A 17,877-nucleotide genomic window follows, 5' to 3' on the forward strand; every position below is an offset into this window, starting at 1 on the left:
CATTTCCAGGTGTATATTTCTATTCTGGGGCTCTACTGGAATATCTTTGCATGATTTACAGATCAAAAACTTCTTATTTATCTCATACTGGCCCTTTATGCAGCCCCTCAGTTCAGCCTCTGTTTGAAACAGGCTGTTTTAGCTCCTGTCTCTGTAAGGCCACCATCCCAAAGATCTCACTCTGTTCCAATTGGTTAACTTCCAGAAGCTGCTCAGACTTCCACTGGCTCCGGAGACTATGTAAACAAGCAATAGTGGGTGGATTTTGCTTCTTTTTCTTGTTTTTTACTCAAAATACAAACTTCTCGAATACATCCATACATGTTCGAGCCCGAATCCAATCCACAATATCTGAGTTGACAACCTTAGCAAGAAAGGCTATGGAACAGTATGTGGACATGCACGGACGATCAGTTCAACGTCAGTTCAGTGGTGAAGTAGAGGTAACTTTGCAAACAGGGCAGGCTGAAGCCCTGGCTTTTGACTTGAAGGTGGCATTTTACTTACATTCAACTTAAGTTTCAGAACTTTGACTATGTTTAACATAGACTTCCAATGTTACAACAGTATAAAAAGCATGTTATGTTTCTTTTAAATAACCCTCATTAAGTATACAGTATACATGGTGACTTTCATCAAACTTTCATCGCACCTGATGAAGGTTTTTTAGACCAAAATGATCTTTGAAAAAAACATGAAATAAACCAGCTCTACGCAAAAAGTGTGCAAGTTTGGACTAAGGTAAAAAGCATTAAATTTCTGGCTTGAGCACAATAGCAGTATGCTTTGGTATTAACCTCTATAAGGGAGTACAAGGCATCAGACTTTTCCAGGTTGAAGCATGAATTGAATTTAAATTTAATTGAACTGGTTGAAAAACCAGGTATCGACATTATTAGTATGTTCCTTTCTATTAAAGATTTGTATGTCTTCAGTGGGTTTCATGACCCTTTGAGCCCCTTAAAAACAATATTTCTCAATGTTTCTCTCAAACATTGAGAAATACTGTTTCTTATAGATACACACTCTTTGCTCGATGACAGAATTCATGAACCATAGGGAGAGAGTGGACTATTTTAGCTTTTGTTTGCCTTGTCATTCATTTCTAGGTCACTTGGAGAACTGAATGCTTGGCTGAGCTTGAGACGTGCTCAATGAAGGATCTCCACATCACTGTTCCCATGTGTGTGAGTGTGTGTGCATGTGTGCAATGAAGCAAAGGACCTTCAACCCAAACCCAAAAGGCACACACAGATCTTTCTGATACATCTTCAGTTTTCATGTCTCAAGCTCAACACACATGTGCACACACACGTGTACACACACACAATCTATCAGGTGTAAGTGCAATAAAAAGTGTTCTTTCTTTACCTGCCATCTCTTTCCATCTCAGAGCTTTGAGCTGCTACTTTGTTAGAGAGCTGCAGCTGATGGGGATCCGTTTCACTTCAAAGGCCTTTACTCTTCTTTCCTCCTCCGGGGCCGAATCTGAACTGCAGGTCAGCAAATCAGGAATAGTCTGTTAGAGAAAAAGCACATTGGATGGTAACTGAAAGAGTCAGACATCTACTGGCATTCATTTCATCTCTTATGCATACTGTACATATTAATCATTAATTCTGACATTCGGTTATAAAGTTATGCTGATGACACTCTACATTTCCTTCAAATATCTCTGTTATGTCAGGACAAAACTGGTGATCATCTAACGAGATAAGGTAAACTAGCCCATGCATAACTGACATAAACAGTTAAAGCTGTAGATCAATCTTATCAGAAATTGCTGCCACCAATAGCCAATAGATAAAACATTGTCAGTACTGTGAATGTTAAAATATATTTGAAAAAGTGTATTCATGCATTGATTGTTATATTACTTTTCTGTTTAGATCCTGCCCTTTCCTGTTCTGCCATACATTCATTATCTTTTGGTTGCCTTGCCTTTACTAATACTGAGTCCTAATGTTTTTTTCTTGAAGAATAAAAACTACTTAAGAAATATCTGATAATGTGATAATTGACTTTCAAACCAGTAATGACATCTTTTTATATAAGTTCTCCTATGCATTATTTATAGAATGGATATGTGCAAACTTCAGTCTAAGGTTTTTTTAAATGTGTCTCTGTGCTCTAGCTGAGCACAATACCACATAAATTCTGTCTGCAAATGATGGAAGGCCGGCGAGCAAGTTAAATATGCAACCCCACCAGCAGACTATAATGACTTGGCTCACAGTACAGACACTATTAGATATCTGACTTTCCTCTCAGCCAAAATCTTATGGGTTCTTATGATGGAGCTGCAACAAAGGGAGAGCCTCAGTCTGGAATGAGATATCTACTGAATAACAAAAACACTTCTACAAGGTGATTGATAGTGCAAACTAAAAACTAAAAAACTAAACTAACTAAAAAGTCTATGAATAAAAGGTAAAAAAAGGTTTTATGTAGTGCATATGCTTGGGGGTTTTATCAATTATATCCACTTTGTTTAAAGGAGAAGATAGGTTTAAACTGTTTTTCATCTGGATTTTAAGTCCCTGCGCTTCCAAAAGTTTTTGTTTCCTTCTAAAAGAAGCTGCTCTTAGCAACATTTTACAAACAAGGCCTTCATCACAACTGAGCTGCTGATTATGTGTCAGAAGATGTCAAATAAAGTTAAAAAAAAAAAAAAAAAAACATTTTCGCTGGATTATTTATCTATTATTCACAAACTTTATTTGTGACTGGGCCCTTTCCATTCCATGAGTAAAGACAATTTTGTACAGGCTAGGCTGAAACAAAATGGCTTTAAATGTTCATTCCTTCAGCAGATAATCCTTGTTTAGCTTAGATCGTAGACACTATGAGAGCTTTGTCTGGTTTAGCCCCAATTAGGCTGTCCTATTCCAGATTAAGAGATCAGAGGAGAAACTCCCCTCATATCCCCCAGGTTTTATGTCAAAGGCTTTATGAGTTTGTGCACGAAGCTTCTCAAGACAAAAGGGAAAGATTCTGGAAAAAGCCTCTTAAGAATAAAGTGACAAGTTTTGTTCTGATCATAAAAACACTGAATGAACACATTTTGGTCAGTTTAGGTGTTACAGTCCCATTGTCCAATATAGTTCTTTCAATAGCACAGTTTACAGACAAAATGGAACTGAGCCATTGTTAATATTATGAGTTACACCTGTGCTTTCCCTGTTTTGAAAACTCACAGTGCTGTGAAAAAGGCCTTTTTGGCAGCATGACTCCACCTGATGAGTCAACAGCACACCACCTGCCGCTATATGAGCCAGTTCATCTTGGAGATAAATGTTGCTTGAACAACATTAGTATGGTAGAAAAATAGTTGCACTTGTTATCTATGTCCGCAAAAGATGGTGATGTAGTGAAAAGAAAGTACTGTGTTTACCTCATTATCTCCACATTTAACTGCTACACGCCAACAGCCACATTAGCAGCAAGCAGATGCTGTCAGACAACTTTTTTGCTTCACCATTAGAGGGAATTCTCTGGGGAAATCAATGAATGCAGTAACCATGCTTATAGATAAATGAAACGCACTGTGTAGAGGATAGCAGAGTCTTGTTCACCTCTTTAGTGACAGTATTTCATTGTCACTAGCATCTGGTTATCAGCATATCAAACATTACCTGTACTGCAGCGCACCAATTGCATAGTAAAAAAAAAAGCTCAGCATCTCAAAAGATCAAAAGGTAAAACTCTGCCTCAAAAACACACCCACACACTGATTCTATTGGCTTCATTACTTCTTAAGTAACAGAAATACAGACGTCTTTGTCAGCAATGACAAAGCCGTCTGTATAGCTATTTTTCACAGTGTCTGGTAATCAGCATTAATGTTTGCAAGGGCCCAGCTGTTTCCTTACATGCTGATGTTCTGCAGCATGCGCTGTGCTTCTAACTGCATTGCTGGCAATGAAGGGATCTGACAGGCATGCGCAGTAAAGTAGACGTGCATGCATGAAAGCTCACTGAGATTACAAAGCACAATGCACACACAGAGGCAGCAAACACACGTACACACACAGAAGCACGGAGAGTCCCGGGAGTTACAATTACAAACACTGTCAGACTACAAATACTCATCTCTGAAAGGTAATTACTTTACTCTCCATAGTCATCTTACCCTCTGAGCCTTAATATAAAACTTCACATTCTGACAAACTGCTGTATTTATTGTTTAAGGCATCCCAGCTCAGTCATATAGAGAGCTGTAGCTAAAATATATGGGAGGCTTGAGATTATGCTCGGCCCATGTGATCATATTGTGTTGCAAACTGAAAAATAGACTCAATGCTCACATGTGGAGATGTTAAATCATTCCTTAGACATGCATGCACAGCATTCTGCTATTCTATCACTATTAAATCAATACAGTGTTACTGTCATTTCAGAGAAAACACAACTTTTTTCACACTACCACTGTAGAAGAATCCTCCTTTAGCTTTGTCCTTAGAGTTAATAAAATAACCAGAGTGTCTCCAGTGTTTGTTTATTTGAAAAATGGATGAATGTACTTTTATGTGGAATCCAGGAAGAATAACTGTTGATGTTTACTAGCGCAAATATCTATCTGTACTGTGAAAATCAAGTTGTTTTTTTTTCATGATGTATATGCTGCACAGTGCTTGCGAGGTTTACTTCAGAATAGCTTGATTACATGGATGCATTGTGCCCTTAAATTAATTAAATTCAATGCACCAGAGGAATTTAAGGACTGCTGTGAAAGCAATATCTGACACTTATACGTTTATAGGGGCTCATAAGATTTGCAGCATCTTTAATTGCACTTGCAGTGTATACAACAGTTGTTAATACACACAGTTGGATATTGGTTTTATACTGTGTATAAAAGTTTCTCCCTAGCAATAATAGTAGGTGTTCTTTGCTGTGAAAATAGAGAGACAACAGAGAACTTTTCTTTTAATAGACACTAAAACTGGCTGCAAAGCCACATGGGAGGTATTTCTCATTTGTTTTGACGGTTGAGCTGAGTCAAATAACAAGAATGGTCTGATCGTATCTGATAAGAGCAGTTCAGACCAAATATCTAGTCCACCTACTCCATGACTGCCAGAATAAGAGGATTTGTAGCTGCCAGATAAAAGAGCCACTTGTGTGTCAATCTGAGTTTTTCTTTTTTTCACTTGTTCAGTGTGAATCTAATACAAAAAAGCAAAAAAACAAACTCTCCAACTATGGCTCAGAACAAAGAAAAACTGCAGATGTAATTGCATATTTCTGTTTAAATCTCAACCTTTTCAACAGCACTATACTCCAAACAAAATCCCACTTGGTATATTGTGCTGGAAAATACCGGCATTCTCAACATGACTTCTGTTGTGTTCTTTAAATAGCATTCAAACCAGATCAAGGAGCTTGCAAGTAGGAGCTGACACAACTCAAAGGTTACCCCAAAACAAGAGGTGAACAATAAAACTTGTACAAAGTTGGCAGTATACTCACTAAATCATATTTGGTGTGTTCTCAGTAAAACAAGTTATGAGCAAACATCACTGGCTCCTCAAATGTTCCTCAAAACAAGAACTAACAATTAAATAAAACTAATATAACTGTATGAAATGAAACCAGAAACAGGGTTAGGGTTGGAAAGCTGATAACGGATTATTCTGCAATTGCCCAGATTAAGTTCAATGAGATTTTTGAACATGCATTGCCAGTATTTTTTTTTTTACAAGTATTTACTCTCATTATACTGTAGTGTGGCAATTATAGTGGGATTCTGGTATGGACAACAGAGAGATCGAGGTCAAGATTTTAAAAAGGTCAACATTCATTTTTTTTCTAATACAGGGCACAAACCTCAGATATGCCCATCCACTACACTCATACTGTCGTTATTAGGGACTCCTGGCTGATGTCTTTTGAGGGAGTGTATATGAGATGGTGCAGCTAAATGTGGCAAATCAGCTTGAAACATTTTTTTTTAGTTCAAGGAGGCGGCGTCAGCAGTCTTGAGTCTGTTTACACAGCAGGACAATCTGCACCAACCACTGTGCAGCCATAGTGAGGACTTATGCTGACCTATTCTGTTGGAACTCAAATAACTAATATTGAAAACAGTTTTAACACAGTTTTTAAGGAATAAATCATTTTGGTCCAATTAGTTTTCCACATTTATTTACAGGTTTCATTAAAAGTTTGGCAAGATAAATACTTTATTTGAAATTATTTAGTAACTTTTATATTTCCTGAATGTATTAAGTTATTGATTTTGCATACTCCATTTGATTGGCTGAAGGGCTGATGATTGGAAACTCTGTGTTTCACTCACACACGTACCTGCTCCTGTTCCGGCTCAGTTGCCCCTGCCTGCAGTGACAGAGGGGATTAGGGGAGAGTGTGCAAGGTTGTCTTTCATAAACTCTCTCCCACACACACAAACACACACACAGTGGATTCTCACTGCTCATCACTTTCTCTGCTCATTCTGCTCTGAGATGGGAGCCCACATGATTTGGAAGATTTGGAAGGTGTGTTCATCAATGTTTTTCTTTTTTTCTTATACCTCTATTCATTTGCCTTTATTATTTTATACAAAACAACAGACAAGCACAGGTAACTTAAATAACACTCGTGACAGATCATTGATTGATATGTGTGTGTGTGTGTGTAGGAGAGCCACAGACGGACACCTGCTGCTGACTACTTGATGGACCCTCTTTAACGAGCAGCACTTATTGCCATGGAAACCCTCCCTACACACACACCCACACACACACATGCGTATGCATGCACTCACACACAGTGAAGCCTGCAGACTGATCATTAGAGTCTAGTGATCTTTCTCCTCTGTGTCCTCTTCTACCCCCACTGTCCTCCTTTGAGATCCAAGCAAATTGCAGCCCTCCCTCTATCACGCCTTTCCTCTCTTCCTCCATCCTTCCTTCCCTTCATCAGCCCCCGTTTGTCAGTAATGGTCCCTTATTTCCTCCCTTCCACTTTTCATTTTATTCACAATCTTATCTTTCATACCTCCATCCCTCATATCTTTTTTTTAACTAACTCTCGCTTTGTCTGTCCATTCATTTTTTTTGCCACAACCTCAATCTACTTGTCTTTCCACCTCTTCCTGTAGTCAATCCATCCATCCCTTCATGTGCCTCTTTTTCCCCCATCTACCCCTGCACCCATCTACTGTATCTCCTCCAATAATTACCCAGTTGGAGGTTTTAATTAGAGAGAGAGGAGGAGCCGTCTGGTGCAGCAGAGCCCTAATTGAAACCCCAATTAGTCTCCTCTGGTTGTCAGAATGCCATGGTGGCTCCACTCTGCTGAAAACCAGATTTTCATCAAGAGGTGAATTTTCTGAAGTGATTTCTTTGACTTTTAATAAAATGTATTAGGGTGGTAAATCAAAAATGCAGACAAGTAACAGCCAACATTTATAATTGCCTCAAGCAATCTGCCTCAATCTGCTGGAAATTAACAGCAGGAAGCTGCAGCAATTGGCAAGACAAACAAAACAACAAAAAAGTCACTTAGGTAACTTGTTGCCTTGGTGATTACCATAGTGATGGTAAAGTCGCAGGAAAGGCAGCCTCTTTAGTTTTGGAGAGGAGGGAAATGTGGGATTGAAAATTGTGTGTACGTGTGTTTGTGTGTGTGTGTAAGAGCTCTAACCTAATGCACTCAGTATGGTTAGGATTTACAATTAGCTAGCTGGCTCAAAGCCTAAGTGGAACAGTTATACACACATACACACATTCATTGATTCATTCTCTTGCTCTCTCAGTCAAACAAATAATCACTGCACTCCTTTTTTGTGCATGTACACACCCAATTGACCGCTCATTAAATCCCTCCCCCGAGTAGTGATTGTCCAATCATAGCTTAACAACTATAACTAGGTACAAAAGGCCCATCAAGCTTTGTATTTCCCTGCATGTCTAAGCCGTGTACATGGAGCTCTTGTAAGAATTTAGGGGGTGGTTTCTCTTTTTAGACTTTGAAAAACAAAAAAAGCAAAAGTGTAAAGAATGGATTGAACAATGCTGCTTTAACGCACAGCTACAGAAGTAAGTTAACACAGTGTTACTTCCAAGGCTAAGGAGCACATCATTAGCTCAGCACATTTTGTGAGGCTACACGTTACGTTAACGGCTCTGTCCTATTCATTACATTTGAGAAAATTTATACTCAACCACAGCATAACTCAAACATACAGTTTGAAAATACAAATAAAGGATAAATCTAGCCAAGTGTCTTGATGAAGCTCTAATAAATCAAACGCTATGTTAGAACAATACAAGATTGTTGTCTGAAACCTTTTTTTCTTATCATACTTATAATACTACTACTATACTTTTTTTCGTGAGACGTGTTAGCATGATATGATGTATGTAGCCATCAAGTGTATATTTAAGACCACTTTCACAGGGTTCTCGTTTGAAAATGAGTCAGCAGGAAACATTAAAAAGTCAGGTGAACTCAGTGAGCGCAGTGGACATTAGCTGGTTAGCTACCGCTGATAAAATCAAATAGCAACAGTTGTCATTTTAGCTCATAAAGTGATGTTCGCTGATTAGGAATGAAAGGTTGCTGCTTGTTGTCTACTCTGTCTAAAATCATGGACCAATTGTTTCAAAAATCACTCAGAATTTCTACTGGTAAAGCTGCCACCATTATCATTTTAATCTGTGTATGTGCCATGCAAAAACAGAGAGCTTTACAGGTGTAGCATCAGTAACTAAGGAGGGCAGCTTTTGCTAAAAGTCAATTCCCTGTGTTCTAAAACACACACATTGTTCTGTCTCTGTCTCACTCAGAACAACACACACATACTGTACTGCAGATCATCAAAGCCCTCCACACACACACACACACATGTTCCGCCTGATTGAAACAAAGACAAGCACACACTCTTCCCTCCATACTTTGCAGTGACACCCAGCAGCACACATTCGCATGAATGCTCAAATCCATCCACACGCACACTCTTGTTAAGCCTTCCCTCTTCTACCCCCTGTTGAGTCCAACCCAGACAGACCCAGCTCAGTCCTATCTGCCTCTGGATTCGGCTGCAGACAGCCGCAGAGCACAGCACAGCACATCCTGATAAGCTCCCATTGATTGGCTTCAGACGGGGCTGAAAGGCTGAACACATTGTCGCCTCTTTCCCTCTCACTCTCTCTACACACATACACACATACTCACTGGGAGTAAAAGAAGAGGGACACAAGAGAGAGAGAGAGATGAGGGGAGAGGGGTGATGGAAAAGAAACAAAATTCACAATGACAAAAGCGAGACAAATCAAGAATAAGGGGGAGGCTGACTTGTTTGGGCAGATACTGCAGATGGAAGGCAGGAAAAGAAAAAGGGAGAAGGATGCAAATCTGCAGGTAGAGGTACAATATATTCAAAAGGAACTGAGAGTAAGACGATAAGGATTTGATTGCAGCAGGGACAGGAAGAAGGGGAGGAAAGGGAGCAAACAGGTTGATGGACAGCTAATCAGAGCCCACCAGGCAGGCGGACAGTCAAAGAATAGGAGTTGAAAAACCTATTAAACAGAGAGACTAAACATGTCAAGATTGTGGCAAACCTTGGGCCAAGAAATGATGCAGGGTTCAAAATCTGACAGGGTGGGGTACTGATTTTAAAATTTTCAGTTTGACCAGTAATTATAGCTTCTCTTTCAGACACCAGTCACCAACTGACTAGTTATCATATTGAATAAAAGGTTCTAAGCATCAAATATCACATGACACTTACTGGAAACCAAAATTAATAATCTAATCAAAACTAACACATCAATGTAGCATTGATGATTTTGTGAGATGAAGGATATATAAAACAAGACAAGGTCAGATTCAAATCTTCAACCTTGTAGAAATGCATTCTGTGCTGTAACCCGCTGCGTCACAAGGACGCCTCCAAACCGAAAGATGGGTTTGTAACGCAGGGAGTGGGCCCCTTCTGTTCCTGAGGTGTGACTGCATGATTGTTCCACTCGGCTGCAAGCTGCGACAGACAGAGTCCTCCTGGGGAGACGGCAGATGATGGAAGGAATAACTGCATTGTTGCACCGGCGGGAGAGGACAAGGGAGGGAACAAGGGCGGGAACATGGGGGGGGGGGGGGGGGGGGGGGGGGTTGATGGCTTCAAGATATCACTGCAGATCACATGTATTTCATTGCATCTTGAGTAAGAAGTTATGAACTGTTTTGTAGTTAAACTGGTACAATCGATATTTTTATATCAACATTTTCCTGCCACAACTTGCAACTGTTTTCAGAAAAAAGGCTCTAAAAACTAACTGTACACTACCTGCCCTGCAACAAACAACAGACAGAAAAACTGAACCCTAAATTGCTTCTGACGGTTAGGCAAATGCCTTGCATGGTGGCTGCCGGCCAACTATGAGTGTGTGTGTGTGTGTGAACAGATGAATGAGATGCAAACTATAAAGCACTTTGGCAAAAAATAAACATAAAATATGAAAAAGCTGGTTATTCATTTGTATGGTAAGACTTTACAATATGGTATACAAAGCTGTGCATAGTTACTAAGGACCGAGTGAGGAGTGAATGAGGAACAACCTGATAATTAATGACTTGTTAATAAGTACTTCCCTAATAACTCCTAATGGAGGACTATATGGTAGATAATGATGGGTTACTAGAGAACAGACTGGGAGATACTATATTAATGAATCATTAGCCATATTGTAACGTGTTAACCATTTGTACATGAAAACAATAACATTACGTTTGTGATCGTCTGCATTGAGTACAATGTCCACTGTGCAGTATTTATAACTTTGATGGTACCCCAGTTTCAGACTTTTACTTTCATTTCAACATGTACATTCAGTCAACATTATTTCATCATTTATCATCATTTTCCTGACTGACTTTTAAAAACACAATAGTTGAAGACAGGCTTGGACATGACAGACAATAGTAAGAAACCTGGATGAGGTGTTTAATATGTGTTATGAAAATGATTGGCAATCGGCTCATTCATAGTGTTAAATGTATGTATGAGTCTGTGCACAAGAGAAAATCAGTAATGACTAAAGGCAAGAAACTGAAGGCTATAGCTCAAGCAGAGGCCAGAAGATGTTCGTCAGAGATGTTCTTGTTCAAGTTTTGTTGTTTGTGGATGGTCCAAAAAGAAAAAGGGACAAGGAACATGAAGTCAAACAGGTGTCCACTCTCTCTCAGCCCAACAGTAGCTCAACAAAGTCGACACACCAATATTAATACGCATGAGCAGTAAATACACCTCTGTCACTGAGTTAATTGATAACTATCAGCCAGACAGAAGGAAAGGGATAACATAAGTCTAATAATATGAGCCTGGAGTACTCCAGCTAGCATGTTCAGGTGTCTTGAAACCAGTATATGATGTGTACATGTTATAACACATGTCTGGGATGCTACAATAAGAACAACAGTATACTATTGTTCTTTGACTGGTTTCGATCCTGACTGTAACATTCACTTCAGTTACAGTATGAAAACTCACTGTTGTGCTCTTTTACAGTCAATAATTCAGGTAGCTTCCAGAGAACCACTGTTCAAAGCCCGTGTTTGTGTATGTGTGTGATAAAAAGAATCATACAGAGAGGAAATATAGCTGTGCCCTCTAGTCAGGGAGAAAACAGCAGGGTACCTAGGCTTCACCTCTCTTCCTTGCTTTCTCTCACTTCCCCATAAGACTTCCTCTCTCTTCTTCTTCCATATCTTCCAACCCTTGTTTTTTTGCTCACTCTCTACACACTGTCGTACACACACGCACACACACTTACTTTCTTGTTGTGTTTCTTGGCACATGGCATCTCTTAAGAAAGGATAACCTGCCAAAAGGTATGAAGAGAAAAAAGCCCCAAACAATGCCAATACAACTTACAGACTCACTGTGTCTTGCTGCAGTACAATACACTGCTTTGCTGTACTGTGTTGTTACTTTTCTCCCTCTCTCTCTGTGTCAGTTTGTGTAGTAGTCATGGTCGGCGGGTTACACTAGATTGTCCTTGACTGTCCTGTTCAACTGTCCCTGGTTTGGTTCCAGCACAGCCTACAGGGTTTCAACAGTGTGGTTTTTTTTTAATTGCAAAGCTGGTTTACTATTACATTGGTTTCTCATATTAACAATTTTATTACTACTATTGCCATACACTAGTGTTGTCACTCAAATATTCCTCTTCATTCCTTTTACACCATAATACATTTTGTCAGGTTATACCAGAACATTACCTCAAGGCTTTTTAGATTGCAGGTGTTGGAGAGAAAAAACCCTCCTATTATTTTCAGACACATCCCAGAATGCCTTGCAGTGCCCGCGCAGCACTATACTGTATTGTAATATGCTATATGCAGTGTCATGCATCATAGGACATGAAGTATAATGCTCGACCTCAATTTAGATAAGTGCTTTTTAATCCACTAGAACATATAAATGCGTCATAAAACTCAATATTTTCAGCTGTTCCCTTTGACTGGACCAAGTTTTTGCACCCTTTGTCCGCATGTCATTTCTATAAGGAGGTGAATTGTGATGCTGTGGTGACCTTGACCCTCCTCTTTCTACTTACATTTTCTCTGTCTGTGGGCGATTTATCCATGGCAATATTGACGTCCTCTGTCTTGCATCTTTTCCAACATAATAATCTGTATTGACATCTGCTGGTGTCATTACGAAAGTGACAGTGCACTGATAATGACAGGGATCTTTATTTGTCAGTCTGAATGGCTGTCAATATTACCCAATAGTGCCTAGACATTGGATTGTGACTTTGAGGGTATAATAGCCTTAGTTATAATCAATGTTGTAATCAAGTGAGGTCAGTCTTATTAAAAACATCCCAGGATCAAGAAATTTGTGTTTTTTGAGGCTGTTTTTCAACTTCATGAAAATAACTGATTATAGCAAATTCTCCTTTTAAGTATGGCTGCTTTATGAGTTGACTGAAACAAGTTTGCCCAGAATTATGGATTTTCTGGCAATTTATTGCTGCTGACTAACATGTGTGCTAGAGAATGAAAAGGCCGATAGAAGTGACCATGAAGGACACAGAAAGATGATTAAAGGGATATAAACAGATAAAAATCTAAGAGTCTACAGAGTCTATGTGAGGCTAAGCTTTGCTTTGAGCTAAATTCTAACATTAGCATGTTCACCATCTTGGTTTAGTATGTCAGCACGCTAACAGTTACTAATTTGCACTAAACACAAAGCAGAGCTGAGGCTGATGGTCATGTATTTGGTCATAAACCAAAGTATTAGACAAATTGAAATTTTGACCCGCTGTTGGCGCTAGATGAAAAGTTAAGGGATCACTAATGTGATTACAATTCATTCTGGGAGGACGATGAATGTACAAACTTAAATGGAAATGAGAGTCCAGAACAAATCAGTGGACAGACTGACATTGCCTTTAGCCATGCTGTTAGCATGGCTAAAAGCATTTGTTACAAACAATTATTATTATTTTTCTGACTTTTCTGGGTTATTTTTGCTTTTTTCTTATGAAATATCAGATACTTTTCCACCTCTTCGAGTCCCTTCAAATTATACAATATTTGATGGAAAACTCACTCTCATGTCCACACTCGAGTATAACTTGTAACAACACATACTGTTCTGTATTGCTGCAGTTTATGGGATCACAAGCCAAAAAGGTACGGAACCACTCACTTAACTAGAACTACACTGATCTATCCTGCACTATACTGTAAGTATAATATATAATATTACCTAGGTTTCCAGATAATCCACTTCAAGGTGGTGCAACAGTGAACCCTAAGGCCATGAGGCTCTTAAAATGTCCAGAGCAAGTGTATCATAGCGACATATTTCAGTCAGCATGATGTAGAAACAGGATGTTTATGCCCCAAATCTAGTCTGATGTATCTTCTTGCTCCTCGCTCTTCGTCATTGCTCCCAGGCCTGTGTCTCACACAACTGTCTTCAAATGCACACACCCACAAGGACACATGCACACACACTCCCCTAGCACAAATGTCAGCCAATATTTCAAATTCTCTTCCCCAAAATGTCAGTGCCTTGGACAAAGCTTGTCTGCCGTGCTGCCTCGCTGGCTGTCTGCCCGCCTGAGTCCCACCTACATCTGTTGTCACTGCCTGACATTTCACACGCCCGGAGTCACAGGACAAACATGCCGGCAGAATATTCCTAAGGTGTGTCACAAAAGGTTAGGTTGGCCAGACTAAGGCATGAAAGTAAAATAGACTGAATGCATAAAATACATAGACAGTACTGTTTCCATGATGTGCAGTGATGCGGTTAATCCTTAACTGATATCCTGTTAGTAAATCCACACTAGTCACGAGAGGAGAGGCAGATTCTGGAAGAGGTGTTGGAAGATTTTTAAGCTTCAAGATATAGTAACTGAGATGCGGATTGTGTGTGGGCTGAATGTTATTTCGTTATATTTGGAGACTTAACTCAACATGACAGAAAACATGCTGACAACACTCTGATCTGGGCCAGAATTTACCTGCGAGGACAGAAAATTACACTTGGCTCCGGGCTGTGCAGGTTTTTGTGTCATGTTTTGTTACAGCTCAATTTCCTGAGGGATTATGCTCATATTGGATGATTCTGCAGCATACAATTATCGTCCAGTGCCAAAATTCATTGCAAACCCGGGATGTAGTTTGCTTTTATACAATACAGCAAAAAGTACGGAGGGGTGATTTAACTTTTGAAGCGGAGGTCTGGTGGCGTTTTCCTGTAAACAAAAGCCCTTTTCGTTTTGGAGAAGGCAACATTGCTGGCTTCATTTATATGTTAAAATGATGATAGATGAATGAATGATGTCTTTTTGTCATTCAGACATGGGTTTATTTTACATTGATGCTCCTTATGGCTTTACGCAAACATGACAGGACATTTATGGAACTACATGGAACTGAAAACATGATTACTGTTATCAGTCTTTAGTGCCATTTCTAAACAAACTACCGTGACCAGAATCTTCATGGTGAAGAAACATGTCTTTGGACAACAATGGAAGTCTACGATGCGAAGGAATAAGATATATCAGACTGTGGACACACACACAATTTGTAAATAGAATCAATGGGAGGAATGAAACAAGTTGGACATGTGATCCAATTAACGGGGATGGTTTCTGGCGTGAGTCCTGTTCAGGTAGATCTGTTTTCTCTGCTCTGCCAATCAGCATTAAGGCCTTAATTAGATCAGAGGTGCAGGGTTGCATTAGGAAAACACTGCCTGAACACAATAGACTTTCTGATGTTTCAAACACAGGTGCCACTACTAACAATATTGTGCGTGCTGACTCACTGTGAGGCTACTTGTGATGACAGTTTTGTTCAGTTACCATAAAACAAAAATTGTAATTCATTGTATTAGCTAGTAGACTTTCTTTAGCATTATTGTAAGTATTCAGTTATGTTTTGTCTACTGTTTGTAGTCTATATATAAAGTTAGACTTTTTCTTTATATTGAACAAAAAATGGCAGTTCTTCCCATAAGCCTGTACTATTTGAAAGTCATGAGCGATTGTCTCATCTTTTGCTTGATTGATTTTTTTTCTCTGATCATGATGATGAATGGTTATTTTAGTTCCGAGCACAGTCTTAAGATTTCATTGGTCTAGATGAGTCAAAACTGTTGTGACAGAAAGAGGAGAAATCTTTCTATCTTTCTCCATTTTCTCCTCCTCGCTCTCTTCCTCTCCAGTTCCAGCCTCTCGATACCTCACGCCCACATCCTCTCAGTGCACTGAGTGCTTCAGTTTCTTGTTCTGATTTGGACGCTGATTTCTCCTCAAATACATCTCTGCTTGATTTAAATTTAGCTGAAAGATGCATGACCTCTGCCGATGTGCCTGCAGATGCTGTTTGGTCTCGACTGGGAGCTCCTTGTTTTCACCGTTATCTTGTTTGTAAGATATTTCCTTTTAAGTGAGGCAATTAAATAACTAAAAAACCCTAAACCTCAACATCGGGGAGAGTATATCTAAACCATCATAGCTGTATTTTCAAATTATTGATTTCTGAGAAAAAAAACAACACTTTTCAGTCCTGTGGCTGAAAATGAATTGTGGCAGGGGTTGTGCAGGACAGGAAAACAAGGCATGCAATGGAGGTCCAGGTTTTGGTGCCAATTAGAAAATTAAGAAATTTTGTGCATAGTCCATAATAAAAAAATGTTATAATCAGAGACCCTTTAAAAGCCACTCAAATTATAATAATCCCCTTTAGCCTGTGCCCATGATAATTTGCCATCTTTGCGGGGCTGCAGGCAAAATAAATTAAACAGGATGACAATAGGTTTTCACAAGAGGGCCAATGTGTGATTACAATACAAATAAAACACACATTCACAATTTGCTGCAGGTACACATGAGAGTGCCTAGTGTACAGATGCTTAATATAAAAGACAAGAGCAAACAGAGCATTAGCCAACACAATACAAACCACCTGTTAATATACTGCACACTGCAATTTACAGGCCAGTGAAAATGTACCAAAATATGTCAAATCTGTTGAATCTCTGTGACGCTGCATCTTTGAATTGCCTCTGAAAGTTTTCTGATAATATAAATACTTTTATTATGCACTGCAACACAAAGTTCACAATATTAGTCCACAATATAAACTGGAGCGAGGCACTCGTGCATATCCCGGGGCTCTGCTTCATAACCGTACAGAGACGAGATGGGAAAGGAGAGAGACTTGAGCCAGAGGCTGAACTCCCACAGACAAGGTCAATGAGTCCATTGCATGCTGGCTTACAGTTAACATACAGTTGGTATTTTGGCTGTTTGTGGCAAATAAACACAAATGGTCCATCAATCAAACTTGTACCTGTGACACAAGGTCAAAATTCGCTTCACTTTTTGTCTGAACAGACCATTTTTGATCTCTAACCATCTTTGCTCAAGAACAAATATGTCAGCACTTCATCCAATGTAAGTATGGTGTCACAGTATGGCAGTCCACCTATATTCTCTTTCTGCAATCTACCTTTTCTCATCTCAAACCCTTTTGTAAAAACTCCATTAACCTGATGGTTGCAGCGTCATCCTAAATCTCCGTTTCCTAAATCTCAGGTTTTCCTCCCACCTTTACCTTTAACTCACCGTTTGAACAGATTAGTCTAATCCACAGACACAGACACACACACACACCACTAACACCCACTCACCAACCCACCACCATTACCCACACTTCAAAGCATCATCATGCACACACACACACACAACATGTTCATTCACACCCATACATTAGTCTAATCTCCTGTTCATACCTGCCAATGACTCACACAAAATGGATCAGGGAATGAGGGACTTTCTTATTTCCTCAGTGGTCGGTCTAAAAAAAAGGAACCACTTCATAGCCACACACACACGCAGACACGCACACACCAGCTCAGTAAAATGGTTATCCATTTTTAATGGCACACAGACAGCTTGACCTAGTATTCCTGGGCTCTGTTTGTGATTTGTGTATGTGTGGAGGATGTATTTTGTGGCAACAAGAGGCAGTCTGAGGATACACAAGCATATATGAATGCGTGCTCCTGCAAAGTGTATGTTCGTTACTGTGTGTGTGTGTATGTGAAATGCATCCTAAATAGCATGTGCGGTTTGCAAAAGCCATACTAAAATGAGTCATTTCCTGTCAGCTCACACAGTCAAATGATATCAAACACACACCAGTGGGAAAAAAACATGCACACATTCCTACTAAGCCTACCTTTCTGTGTGTCGATCTAGGTTGTTAGCCAGGTATCTTGTTACCCAACCATCTGCAACATGTCCCAATAGAGGTCATACTTTTGCTCTGTTTCTCACTTACATACAGATATTAGTCATTCATGCATGCAACTACACACACATAAACTTT

The 17,877-nt window shown here is 39.5% G+C and overlaps 1 long non-coding RNA gene across 2 annotated transcripts in view; it reads right to left on the bottom strand.

The window, feature by feature from the left end:
- The window catches only part of LOC121890426, a 67,997-nt gene that overhangs the window by 7,589 nt on the left and 42,531 nt on the right, over positions 1–17,877 (bottom strand). For both annotated transcript variants that reach the window (XR_006093786.1, XR_006093787.1), the window contains exon 2: positions 1,372–1,519. This is a non-coding gene — a long non-coding RNA (uncharacterized LOC121890426). The remainder of the gene's footprint in view (positions 1–1,371; positions 1,520–17,877) is intronic.

This window comes from Thunnus maccoyii, chromosome 23, assembly GCF_910596095.1.
Source record: "Thunnus maccoyii chromosome 23, fThuMac1.1, whole genome shotgun sequence".
NCBI classification, from domain to species: Eukaryota; Metazoa; Chordata; class Actinopteri; order Scombriformes; family Scombridae; genus Thunnus; species Thunnus maccoyii.